This window comes from Xyrauchen texanus, chromosome 18 (genome assembly GCF_025860055.1).
Source record: "Xyrauchen texanus isolate HMW12.3.18 chromosome 18, RBS_HiC_50CHRs, whole genome shotgun sequence".
Lineage (NCBI taxonomy): Eukaryota > Metazoa > Chordata > Actinopteri > Cypriniformes > Catostomidae > Xyrauchen > Xyrauchen texanus.
The window spans coordinates 23,433,646-23,447,671 of NC_068293.1; the positions used below are offsets into that span (position 1 = coordinate 23,433,646).

Consider the following 14,026-nt stretch of genomic DNA (forward strand, 5'->3'; position numbering starts at 1 on the left):
TTCCCTAAAGGAATGCAGCCACTGTTATAGGAGGGGAGAAGTGACCAGATCATAGCATACAATCAAAAACTCAGCAGAAGAACTGCTCAAGGGTAGAAATGCTGTGCTTTGCAACAGGATAGTAAAATGCTGGATTATAACCATGCAAACATTGAGGCTGGAACAGGAACCTCACTCTAATATTGACAATACTATTGTAACAGGTACAGCACAAGACAAACACATGTAAATACAACTGGCTTTTAATTGCGTTGTCATATGGGCATATGAATGACAAAAGTGTTGTGTTAAGTGGGATAAAGGTAGACCATACCCTGTGGCTGAGCTGCATAAAGCTTGGACAGAAGGGGCTTATGGGAGTTGCAGTTCAGAGTTTGTTTAAAATAATCCACAGCTTCTGTAAATGGACATAAATTGATAAGCAGCTGACCCAGTTTGTGAGGACTGTAAAGTGCCCTGGCATTTGAGAGCTGGGTCTTTACAGTGCAGAGACCTAACTCCACAATGGCTGGATGAAACCTTTAAAGATGTATACCATGATAGAGTACTGTATATTGTTTTCTGTCCAAATGACAAACACAGTAACCTTTCTGAACATGCTTTGCGTAAGCAGAAAGCAGTTCAACTAAATGTAGGAGTGTGTGCTCAAACCCCATCTACACCCAACATGACCTTTTCTGACAAATTAGCCATTGTCAGCAAAACAAAATAGACTGTTTCCTGCTTATCAAATAAACAAATCCCTGTTATTCAAGTGAATCGGTGAAAGAGATTCAGCACCTGTAGGCATGCTTCCAACCCCTGTCACTGTACTGGCGAAGATTTGATTTTGGCAAAATCAATAAAGAAAAAATATAAATAAGAAAATGTATTATGATAAAGAAAATTAAGCCTATTTGTTTTTGCTAATATAATATTTTTGAATTGTGACATGATTTTCATGATAACTAAGCATATTTTCTCAGATGTGCTCATTAACTATATCACTTTTTTTTGGAATTCATATTATTCAAAATGATAATTCTCATTACTGCAATTCAGTAATTTTTGACTGCAATGCAATGATGATTTATTAAAATAAAACAAAAATTAAAAAGGCAGTACTACAAATACTACCATGATGTATAAGTTTTTTTAAATTTAAATACATGTACATAATGTTTTTTTGTTTATTTTTGTGTGGTTTTTTGATAGAAGAAATTATTATTATTATTATTTTGCATTACAGTAATGATAATGTGTGTGTGTTTGTGTGTGTGTGTTGGGGGGGTCTTAACTGTCATGAAAATAATGTCACAAATTCACAATATCATCATGGTCTTTAAGTAAAATATAAATTCTTATTTCTTTCTTTTGATTCTGTGGTGAAATATGACACGAACATGTTCTTCATGAGATATAATTCATATATATTCATACATTTCATAACATATTTCATGAGATTCGGCCAAAATTGCCCAGGCAACCTACATCCCTTTGTTAGTCTTAAGTGCTTGTATAGGGAAAAACAGCTCCATTTGGCCTCCTTTTTTAACAAACGCACAATAAGTAGACAAGGTGATGAAAGACTGTCCACAGAGCACCTGCTGGATTGTGGTTTGGAGTTCAGGCAAATGTAGAACAAGGCAGAACAGCTACGTTCTTCTACGTGGCCTACATTTTCAAAAATCAAATATTTGGGAAGGCACCAATTGTTCTGAGCTGAGACTCCTTAGCATATGGATCTGGGTTGTTCACTATCTTCTCCCAAGTCCTTATGAAAGCACATTTCAGAGAAAAGCACATCTCATGACTGTGGGAAGGAGACGACGAGACTAAAGGATAGAAAATCCATCATGCAGAGAAAAAAAACAGGAAAAGGTCAGGACGCAGGTGAGAAAAGAGTGCTTTGGAGATGCCATTGCTTGGCTGTTACACAAAGCCTGAAAGCTAGCATGTAATGAGAGAGGATAAAGGTACGAGAAGGTATGAGAGGGACTGAGTTCCTCAGGGGAATGTAAAGAAAACAACCCACACCCTGACCTCACACACAAACACACACATGGTTCAAGGTCATGTTTAATTTTCCATTTGCTCAAACGTCACTTACTTAGTAGACACAAGTCGTAAACATGATGACAATAGGTCTTCAGGGTAGTATTTTCCCCTGGGGAACAAGTCATGCACACAGGCACAGACTAACATTTTTAAAGCATTCCAGTTTGAAATAAAGAATAGGCTACAGTTGTTTGCAGGTAATTTTAGAAGGATATCTGTCTAACAGACATCTGTTGCAGATATAGTATGTCAGTGCATGGGTTACAGGATTTGTTTGTGTTGTTCAATGTCTGAAAATAAAGAGACTAGAGGAAAAAGTCCACTGAACGTTTGTTTTGCATGGGAGAAACCAGTGAGGAGTCTTCTTACACGTACGAAGTGTCATAATTTAAAGGTAAATTAATTAAGAGAAAGTTCAACCAAGTTCAGTCAAGTTCAAGTTAACCCAAGTTCATCAAAAGTAAATATACAGTGGGATTCAAATGTCTGAGTCCACATTAAAATGATACAAATTAAAAAAGGTAATTTAAACCTAGCAATAAGCAAATAGTATATTAATTGTTTTTTAAACAAAGACACGTTTTAGGGGTAAGGTGAATGCAATATGTTCATACAAATGAAAGCATGTAAATCAGACCTGTCACAAATTTGGTTATTTAATAAGTGACTTAGAAATAAGTGCAGAATGTTTAATATTTCATATAAATTTTACAACATAACTGTGGAGACAGGGGTTTGATCGAGTGCCAATCTGTGGAGAGTGAGTGTTTAAGACTGGCCGAGATCACACAAATCCTCACTGGCATCCACCAGATCAACATCAGGCCCTCCTGTAGTTGTGGACGGAACAAGAACAATGGTTCCAGGTCATGATGCAAGAGCAGACGGAGGACAGACAGGTGTTCTGGAGCTTACTGCAACAGGGGGTTACTCAAGCAGAGACCCGACCATGTCTGCTGTGCCTCAAATCACATTGAATAAAATGGGACCACAAGACGACCCCGAAGCCTTTATAGAAATGTTCGAACATGCCGCAGAGGAGTCAGGTGGTCCCAAGCACAGTGGGCATTCCATCTGTTGTCGCTGTTGTCTGGGGAGGCTCAGCTTGCAGCACAACAGCTACCTCTCGTGAGTCTGCTGGAGTACTCTGACCTGAAATGAGCCACCCTACAACGGGTTAGCTGTAACAGCGAATAGTACCATGAGCGTTTCTGGGTGCTGACATCGGGGAGTCCGGCAACCCATTTGACTTTACCCAACAGCTCTGTGACGCCGGTCGGAGGTGGTTGCTGGCTGAGGACTGTGACACCGATGGAGTCGTCAACCTGGTGGTGCTGGAGCAGTTCGTTGACCATCTGCCAAAGGGAATGGCGGAGTGGATCCAGTGCCACTGTCCAGCATCGCTGGAGAAGGCCATCAAGCAGGCAGAGAACCACTTGGTGGCGCATCCAGGAGATGGCAGTTCTTTTTCTCTCTCTCCCCCCTTTCCCATTCCATATTGTTCCTGTCTCTACCTCCCGGCGATGGGTGGGTCTATTTCCCTCTGGAGCAAACAAGAGACAAGTCTCTCAGACACGCCTTTGACCAAGTGAGTGTATATGATGGTCAAAAGTATCAGCCCAGTGTTTCGCTTTCTTATCCATACCTTTCAATTATTAAAGATGGGTTGTATCGAGTGATGCAAGACACTCAAACAAAAGCAGATACAACCCAGTTGTTAATTTAGAAAAGCCACTGGGAAATCATTTTCCAGGAGGCTCATTACAACCAAATGGTGGGACATTTAGGGCACGATAAGACACGGAGCTGTCTCATGGCTCGTTTTTATTGACCGGGCATTTTGAATTGTACGCAGGTGGTGTGCTGCATGTCATGAATATCAGTTGCTGAATCCACCAGCCACTACAAAAGCGGCATTGCGCCCTCTTCTGTTGATCGAGGTTCCTTTCTGAATAATTGCCATGCACCTCTTCAGGCCAATAGAACAGACGGCGCAGGGGCAAAGCTTTGTTGTAATCTTGGTGGATTATGCAACGGGATACCCTGAAGTGGTGACCCTGCACAACATTTCAGCATGCTGTGTTGCGGAGACACTCTTTAAAATTATCTCCCTAGCCTCTAGGCATCCTAGATATTCTAAGGGAAAATTAGGAGGAGGGACCCTCAAAGAATAAGAAAGAAATTCAATACGTTCTCGACCTGGACCTGAGAGCAAAACTCCACATATTGGGGCAATTAACACAGGAGAATTTTTTCTCCAGGCCCGGGAACGGCAGTCCCGGCTGTATAACAGGGGCTCTCAGCTACGGGAATTTTCACAGAGAGATAAGGTCCTAATGTTATTACCAGCATCAAGCTCTTGGGGAAGTCAACTATGAGGTAATACGGACAGAAAGAGGCAGAACACGGCAAATTTGCCACCTGAATCTCCTAAAACCGTGGAGAGAGGTGGTACCCGTGGCTTTGGCGATGGTTGTCCTTGAGATGGTGGAGTTAGGTCCGGAGTTGGAATAAAAAAACGGCCATCAAACCACCCCAGTTCACTGTGGAGACCACCTCTCACCGTTCCAAGACAATGAGGTTGCCAGGTTGCAAAAGGATATTTCCGACATATGTTCACCTCTACCTAGTCGTATAAACCTCATTGAACATGGCATTGAAACGACTCTTGGGGTGGTGGTGCATTATGTAACTACTCATTATTAATTTGGAAGACTTTTTTACATAATATTTTTACATTTGGAAGCAATTTACATAAATCCTAACACAACTAAAAGAACATCTTAGTGCCTGAGTGTATTCCATCTGCACTGTAACACAGATGGAAAAAAGCACCTATGGGATGTTATGTATTAAATCTAGACTAAATATCTACAATATCTGGCTCCACAAACACTGAATAACTGCTGATTTCTTAAATCTGGTCTTGGGCTGGCCAACATTACTTTTCAAATCAACCTCTAGGAACACTAAGCGATTTTAAAAAAGTTTTAAAGGGGTAATGTCTTTTTCCCGTAGAAGTTCAATTTAGATAAGGATTCCTGGACCAAAGACAGTCATAACTGGTTAAATGCAATAGACTCTTTTTTGGCCATCTTTGATCCATTTTACAGCTTAGTTTCAATAAATGGTCTGGGTAATCCGGAAAGTGAATTTTAAATTCTATAAATTACAGAATCTGTATGTCAACATAAACACTAATTTCAAAAGAGCATGAAAAATTACACAACCCCTTTTAAAACTAGCAAGGCATGTTTTATATGTGCTGTTGTATATATAAAGTGGGTACGGAAAGTATTCAGACCCCCTTAAATTTACTCTTTGTTATATTGCAGCCATTTGCTAAAATCATTTAAGTACATTTTTTTTCCTCATTATTGTACACACAGCACCCCATATTGACAGAAAAACACAGAATTGTTGACATTTTTGCACATTTATTAAAAAAGAAAAACTGAAATATCACATGGTCCTAAGTATTCAGACCCTTTGCTGTGACACTCATATATTTAACTCCATTTCTTCTGATCATCCTTGAGATGGTTCTACACCTTCAATTGAGTCCAGCTGTGTTTGATTATACTGATTGGACTTGATTAGGAAAGCCACACACCTGTCTATATAAGACCTTACAGCTCACAGTGCATGTCAGAGTAAATGAGAATCATGAGGTCAAAGGAACTGCCTGAAGGGCTCAGAGACAGAATTGTGGCAAGGCACAGATCTGGCCAAGGTTACAAAAAAATTTCTGCTGCCCTTAAGGTTCATAAGAGCACAGTGGCCTCCATAATCCTTAAATGGAAGACGTTTGGGATGACCAGAACCCTTCCTAGAGCTGGCCGTCCAGCCAAACTGAGCTATCGGGGGAGAAGAGCCTTGGTGAGAGAGGTAAAGAAGAACCCAAAGATCACTGTGGCTGAGCTCCAGAGATGCAGTCGGGGGATGGGAGAAAGTTGTAGTAAGTCAACCATCACTGCAGCCATCCACCAGTCGGGGCTTTATGGCAGAGTGGCCCGACGGAAGCCTCTCCTCAGTGCAAGACACATGAAAGCCCACATGGAGTTTGCTAAAAAACACCTGAAGGACTCCAAGATGGTGATAAATAAGATTCTCTGGTCTGATGAGACCAAGATAGAACTTTTTGGCCTTAATTCTAAGCTGTATGTGTGGAGAAAACCAGGCACTGCTCATCACCTGTCCAATACAGTCTCAACAGTGAAGCATGGTGGTGGCAGCATCATGCTGTGGGGGTGTTTTTCAGCTGCAGGGACAGGACGACTGGTTGCAATCGAGGGAAAGATGAATGCGGCCAAGTACAGGGATATCCTGGACGAAAACCTTCTCCAGAGTGCTCTGGACCTCAGACTGGGCCGAAAGGTTCATCTTCCAACAAGACAATGACCCTAAGCACACCGCTAAAATAACGAAGGAGTGGCTTCACAACAACTGTTGTGACTGTTCTTGAATGGCCCAGCCAGAGCCCTGACTTAAACCCAATTGAGCATCTCTGGAGAGACCTGAAAATGGCTGTCCACCAACATTTACCATCCAACCTGACAGAACTGGAGAGGATCTGCAAGGAGGAATGGCAGAGGATACCCAAATCCAGATGTGAAAAACTTGTTGCATCTTTCCCAAAAAGACTCATGGCTGTATTAGATCAAAAGGGTGCTTCTACTAAATACTGAACAAAGGGTCTGAATACTTAGGACCATGTGATATTTCAGTTTTTCTTTTTTAATAAATGTGCAAAAATGTCAACAATTCTGTGTTTTTCTGTCAATATGGGGTGCTGTGTGTACAATAATGAGGAACAAAAATGAACTTAAATGATTTTAGCAAATGGCTGCAATATAACAAAGAGTGAAAAATTTAAGGGGTCTGAATACTTTCCGTACCCACTGTGTGTGTATATATATATATATATATATATATATATATATATATATATATATATATATATATATATAAAACTTACAGTAGAACATCTGCTGAGAAGCATATTCATGCAAATGTAAAAACAGCTCAGAGCTCATTAGGGAATAATCTCATGCCCAAAAAATAAATAAATCATGTTTTTCATTCCGGTTTTAAGAGCTTTACTTCTCTGACCAAACCTTCCACATGGTTTGGTAAATCAGTGCCACACGGACACACATAAAGTGCATAATCAATTTCACTAGAGCAGATATAAGCACAGACCTGTTGAAGTGTCAGCTTGCCTTTACACATTTAGACATTGTGCTAAGCTTATGGCAAAATGTTGCGTGTGCATTTATTTCAGCTATGAAAGGAAAGGATTAATGTTTGTGTATGATGACCAAATGTGTTTTGATGTAACTGCAATCATATTATTACAGGTCAAACATATTATGGTGTATTTTGTGTCTGCAGAACCAGAAAGCATCCAAGGGGTGACACTAACACAACATGACACAGTGTGCCATGAATCTTTCAATATGACTGCAAATATGTCATACTTTATGTACAATAAAAGCACTTAAGATATTCCCCATTTACACATTCATAACATTCATCTTTGCACACATTTTCTGCATGCTTGGAGACGTGCAATCTTAACCGCAGTATCACCTTTTCTTTACCATGCAAGTCAGGGAATCCCCTGAAACGGAGAGGATTTAATTTTTTATCCGTGCACTGAAAGTCAGAACATCACAGATTGATGAGGCAATGTGCAGGGATAAACGCAAAATAAAATCAGAGGGATTTTGATTAAAAGTTGTGCTTCACGAAAATAAAGGGGTGCTTTTGAGAGCAATGAAAAAAGGTTTTAAAATATGGTATAACAGAATTTTATAACAGAATTTTGGAAAAAAATAAAATAAAAGTTGAATGAATTAGGCTTCTCTTACCTCTACCATTATATGAAAGGCGTGCTAGTTGAGGAAGGAAAGAGGAAACCAAGCGTTAGTTTTAGTTTAATGTTTATGAGATGGAAAAATAGGTGCAACAACTATTCCAGTAGGAACTTCGAATTGCTCTCCAACAAAGTAAACTACAGGTTAATCCAGTAAACTAAAGTCAAGACAAAAGGTAGAAATGTTTTTTTTAAAGACTACAAATTTTTAAAGATGATGTGATATGTTTGGGAAAATTGTCATTATTTGTCATTAAAGTCATTATTTTTAGCAATTCCATTTAGTGCCACTAGATGCACAGAAATAACACTTTTCCCCTTTAAGTTTTAAACAATTTAATATACTGGTGCAGGTGTGGGCCTTACTTGCCTTATGTTGGAAAATGTTTGCTTGTGCACACAAAAAGTAGTTCACTGAACTTAATTAAATTGAGGAAAACTGTTCCATGCAATTAAATACAAATTTTCCAACAAAAAATAATTGGTTTTAACTGTTTTGTTGTAGTTCAAGTTGTACACTTAAATTCATTTTGACAGAACAACTAGATAAGATCTAATTAATTAATTAGTTGTAAAGTTGGTCCAACTAAGTACATTTTATTAATCATTAGTATATGCCAGGTGAACAAGTGTAACGACAGTGAAACTGTTGCAATGTCAGTTTGATAGCAACTGCCTATAGAACTAAGTAGCACTCAAATCAAACTTCACTGAAAGTGAGAGTCCACACACAAACTAAGAACAAGTGCCAATCTTCACCACAGTGGTAACTCCAAAAACTCTCAAAGAATCCTTTTAAATGCTAGTATAACACAACATTAAACATGAATAAATCTCATCATATTCTTATCTTACACAAAAATGCATAAAATAGCACTTAGTTTCACCATTTGTTCACCCCAACCAGTCCCCTGCAAAGCACGCTGGGAAATGGAAATCCCCTGCCCAGTTTCATCAATGCTACAAAAAGTATTCATGTAGTCCTAACTCAAATTGATTAAGTAAACTTCAGATTTACAAATGCAATTGTATAGATCGTGATGAAATAAAGTTAAGACAAAATGTTTTAGAATTGTGTTGCTTTAGTTCATTTTAATTAAGTAAACTGAACAACCTGGAAAATGTTTTTTTGTTTTTTTTGAGTGTGTGTGATATTCAATTTATGTAAGTGAATGTAACTGCAAATAATTAATCTGCTTCCCCAATAGGGGTGGGTAAAAATAAAAGTTTTTCCGATTAATAGCAATCTTCATTTGAATGATCTTAATATTGATTCTTAAATCTGTAAATCTTTCACTGAATGAGCAACCCTCAACTACAATGAGGGGAAATCACTCCCATTTGCAACCAAATTTTGCGCTATGCTGGCTGGTAAATGTTTACATTTCACTCACCAGTAATTGTGTAGTTTAGTTGTGATGTGTTCAGCAGCGAGATCCTTTCACAGTGTGTTGAGAGTAAAAGTTGTTCCATGTAATGTGTGTCTAAGATGAGATCCACGCAACCCATTTGTCACTGAATACGGTCTCTTTTAATACCTTTCTGATCTTAAATGTCATTTGTTGATCAAAAACAACATTTAATTGTTTTAATCTAATCATGCATTGCACAGATGAGATGAAGCTATTAGTGTCCTCTCTTGTTAACATGCGCTCATTTAAAGGCACTGTTTACAGAAATGTTTTTTGTTGCTAAAGAGACAGTACCGGTTTTAGCACGTGTTCAACAAATCAATGTAAATACTTGTAAATAGTACACATTTTGCAATTGAACAATAAATATGTAACAAAAATAATATATGAAATATAATATCTTATTTATTGATTTAATACATTATTTGTAAATTTTTCAAAAGCCAAAATGTGAAATGTTAACATTTTCCTAATGTACCTAGTTAAAATGTCCCATGTATAATTAACAGCATTAGTTGGGAGATAATTTCTTTTATATGTAAGCAAAAGGTTCATTATAACTGAAATAAACCCACATGAATTAATATTAAATCGAAAAATGAATCGAATTGAGAGCTTGTGAATTGGAATCGAATTGAATCAGGAAATCTGTATAAATACCCAGCCCCATTCCCCAAGGACACAACTCAATGGTTGCCGCTTGCACCCAAGGCCAAATTTGCATGTTTCAGCAACTGCCAGGCTTCTACAAGATACTGCGAATCCTCATAAAAATAAAACTGAGAACTTGGAACATTCCAGAAAAAGAAAAAACAGCAGAAAGTGTTTTAAGAAAAAGGGGGATAAATTAAATCACTACAGCTCTGATAGCAGTGCGTGTAAGAACAAATTACAGCCTGCTCCAGACATTCTCTGGTGCTCATGGGAAGGTTGTGACCCTATATCGATCTGAATTTCCTCAATTTCCAGTCACTTTCAACATTCCAAAATACACTGTGATGAAGCAGTAATCATATATGAAGTTATCTTTAAATGATATGCCATAAGGAAATACCCATGTATACAATAAGGTTCAAAGGTCTACATACAGACCACATAGTAAATCTGGAATACAAATCTAATTTATGTATGCAAATAAACATCCTTTCATTAAAGCAAAAGGGGTAACAAATACTAAGAAATAAAAAAGAATCATGTACATTTAAAATTTTAAACTTTTCACTCAAATCGTTATGTTCATAATCTAATTTGAAATGCGTAACAGAATAAAGGATGGGCAAGGAGGAGGCGGGACCCGGCTGAACAGTCAAAGTAATATTTTAATGAAAACTTAAACAAAAAACACAAACATAAACACACACACTCGGTGGCTGGCTCTCTCTCTCCCGAACTGCCGCATTCGGCTCGGCCTTCTCCCTCTACTCGGCTGATTAGACCAAATGGGTGCTGGCCCGGCCCTGCCCTCCTCCTCTTAACAAAATTAAAGAACTTTGAAAATAAAATATGGGGATTTAACACTGCGCTGTACAACTCGTCTCGACTCTGCTCGCTTTTTGGGGGTGTTCCAATGTGGATAGTACTTGTACTATTTTAGTACCATCTCGGTCGAGGTTCCAAGCAAGCCGAGCTGATACTAAATGTGACGTCAAAACCCTGCAGATCACTGATTGGTCAGATAGAATCGTCACTACCAGTGTCACTGGATTTTCGACATGGAACAGCTAGTTTTAAAGTTAGCTACAGCGATAGCGGTATCATTTGTTCACCCTTTCAAAATGTAAAAAGAAATGACTGCGCAAAACCATTCCATGGTCAATAAATGAGGTGCAAACGTTCCTCTCGTTAGCGACAAATGAAAACGTCTTTCAGGAAGTGTCTCAGCTGTTGGCCGCACAGCTGAGACACGGATACCACCGGACCTACCAACAGTGTAGGGAAAAGTAAAAAAAACTTAAAAGTGACTACCGGTACAGAACCATCAAGGAAAAGTGGAAGTGGTTCGACCAAATGGACGCTATCTAGATCGGCAAGCAATGGGAGGGAGAGTGCCCTGGACTCAGCCACGGCTGGAGTCCATGATGGAGGATGGTACGTTAACCCTGGAGTGGTGGTGGTGTAGTGGTTTAAAGCACATAACTGGTAATCAGAAGGATGCTGGTTCGAGCCCCACAGCCACCACCATTGCATCCTTGAGCAAGGCACTTAACTCCAGGTTGCTCCAGGGGGATTGTCCCTGTAATAAGTGCTCTGTAAGTTGCTTTGGATAAAAGCGTCTGCCAAATGCATAAACGTAAATGTAAACTCTATACTCTGCTTGAAAACTTCACTTTATTTAGTTGACCAGCTACTGGAATGCTTGCTTCTAAAACAACCAGGCCAATTTAACTGTTACACTTGTGTAAAATCACCATGCAACAACTGCTTTATGCAGCACAATGAGCTAGTAGCTAACAGCTAGTGGTCTTGTTATTGTTTAGTGTCACCTTTAAGATGATGTCACGGCAGTAGAGGCACAACTATGACGATCGGCCTATAATCCCACCCACGTTGAGGCGGCACTATACAGTAATGGAAAAGTAAACTCAGAAAAGTAAAGCGAGTAGAGTAGATTCGAGTCGAACCGTAACATGCAGTGGAAAAGTTTCATTAGCTCTCCTATCAATTTGAACAATGCAAAATACAGCAAAATACGCATTTTCACAGCCAAAAGCATTGACTTTTTCAAGATCACACTTTTGAATCCCACTGTTATGTAAATAAGTACAATATCATGTACATAAAATTAGCTTGTAGAGCTGAAAATCTGATTGCACAAAGATAAAACCAGGTCAAAAGGACGGTACTAAAAGCATCTGAAATGGAACTATGGCAACAGGCTGCACATGAAACAGAAGCTGACCCATTGTCCTTAGATGCTGTAAAACGTGGAGCTAACCAAGTGGCCACCCCTTTCTGAGGACTTAAAACATTAAACATCCTCACAGTGAAGCCAAGCACTTAATACTGTACACTGCACATTGTGCTCTCTCTTTCTCTCCGGAGGTACATGTTAGGACTTGGGACCTCATACGAAACTGTTAAATAATGAAGAAGCTCGGCTTGGGGCAAAACATTTCAAAAGAGCCTGAGAAGCTATGCTGATTAATCAGGGATTTCCCTAACAATTAAGTCTCTGCTAAGGGCATTGCAAAATAAATCTTCTTCATAAAATATCACATCTGCAGTGTGAAAATGTAAACTGTAACATTCCTGCAAAGCAAATTATGATTTGTGAGGAAGAAGAGTATTGCTGCTATTTCAAAAGATGACATCTCTTGAGTGTTTTAAATAAACTGTAAGGAAAATGTATTTTCAACATGGACAGTTCTCAGTAAGTGGATATTTGAGGCTTAAGGCCTTTTCAGACCATGATTAGCATTTTGAATCGAAACAAGAGATTCCTAATGAGCCATTCTCAACTAGAATGAACATTTGCGGCGACAAAGCAACGTTTTTTTTTTTCCGATGAGTGACGAAAGCTTTTATTTTGGTGGAACAAGAAGGAAGAAGTTTGGGTAGCACTTTAGAATAAGGATACATTTGTTAACTTTAGTAAATGCATTAGGTATCATGAACTAACAATGAACAATATATAAATATATATTTTTCAGTTTTTATTAATCTTTGTTAATGTTAGTTAATAAAAATACAATAGTTTATTGTTAGTTCAGGGCTGCATTTCCCAAACCATCATAAGCCTAAGAGATCACAGAAACCATTGGCAACAATGGTCTCTACAATCAACTTAAGCTTGTGATACTTTTGGGAAAAGAAGTTGGTTCATAGAGCATTAACCAATGGCCTTTAACAGCAGGGAAAGGCTCTCATCCACTCTGCCCACAAAAACCCAGTGTTATGGGGTAATATAGATTTGGATAGTAACATTTAATGGCCAAGCATATTTGTAACTACACAAATGTGCAATTAATAAATCTAGAGTGCTGTAAAAATAATGTCTTCAGCTCATTAGCCTCACTTGTGATTTTAATATGTGTAACAGAGAACAGAGCTGTTTAAATCACAGCTCTTGCAGTTTGATAATCATACTACCACTTTTTGCGATATACATTTTATTTTGATTAATCGTTGAGCCCTAAAATATACTGGCCAATATTAGCCTATTTTGAGATGCTAGATTAGCCAATTAACAGAATGTGTCATTCCATAAATTGTCAAACAGTTTCAGCCTCGTCAATGGATAATGCATAATACATTTTCCATTTTAAACATTTTTGGTGAATTTTAAGTAAATACTGACAAGAAAGTTTGTGTACATATTATATAATATTTGTCACAAACGTCCACCGTTTGCCGGTCTAGAACCGAGGGACTTTACCACTGCGAGTGGTGTGACCCACAAGCAGAGCAACAGAAGGATGGCAGATATAATCCAAGTTTTATTGTGAGTCCAAAAAGGGAAAAAGGTTTAGAAAAATCAAACAGGATAAAAAAGCTCAAAAATATAGTTAATAAAGATTAATCCAAAAACAAGTTCAGTATATCAAACAAAAAACAGCCAGGGTAATCCAAGATAATCTAAATCGGATAACAACTCATGACAATATCTTAAAACATAGGCTCGCATGAGACAAGGACTCAAAGACTAAACAAGGAACAGCTCAAAGACAAGGGCTTAAATACACAAAAATAATATAATAAT

General features: G+C 38.4%; 1 protein-coding gene across 1 annotated transcript in view; it reads right to left on the reverse strand.

Moving 5' to 3' along the window:
* Positions 1-14,026, reverse strand: part of LOC127658744 (activin receptor type-2A-like) — an 84,242-nt gene that overhangs the window by 24,400 nt on the left and 45,816 nt on the right. The window lies entirely within an intron of this gene.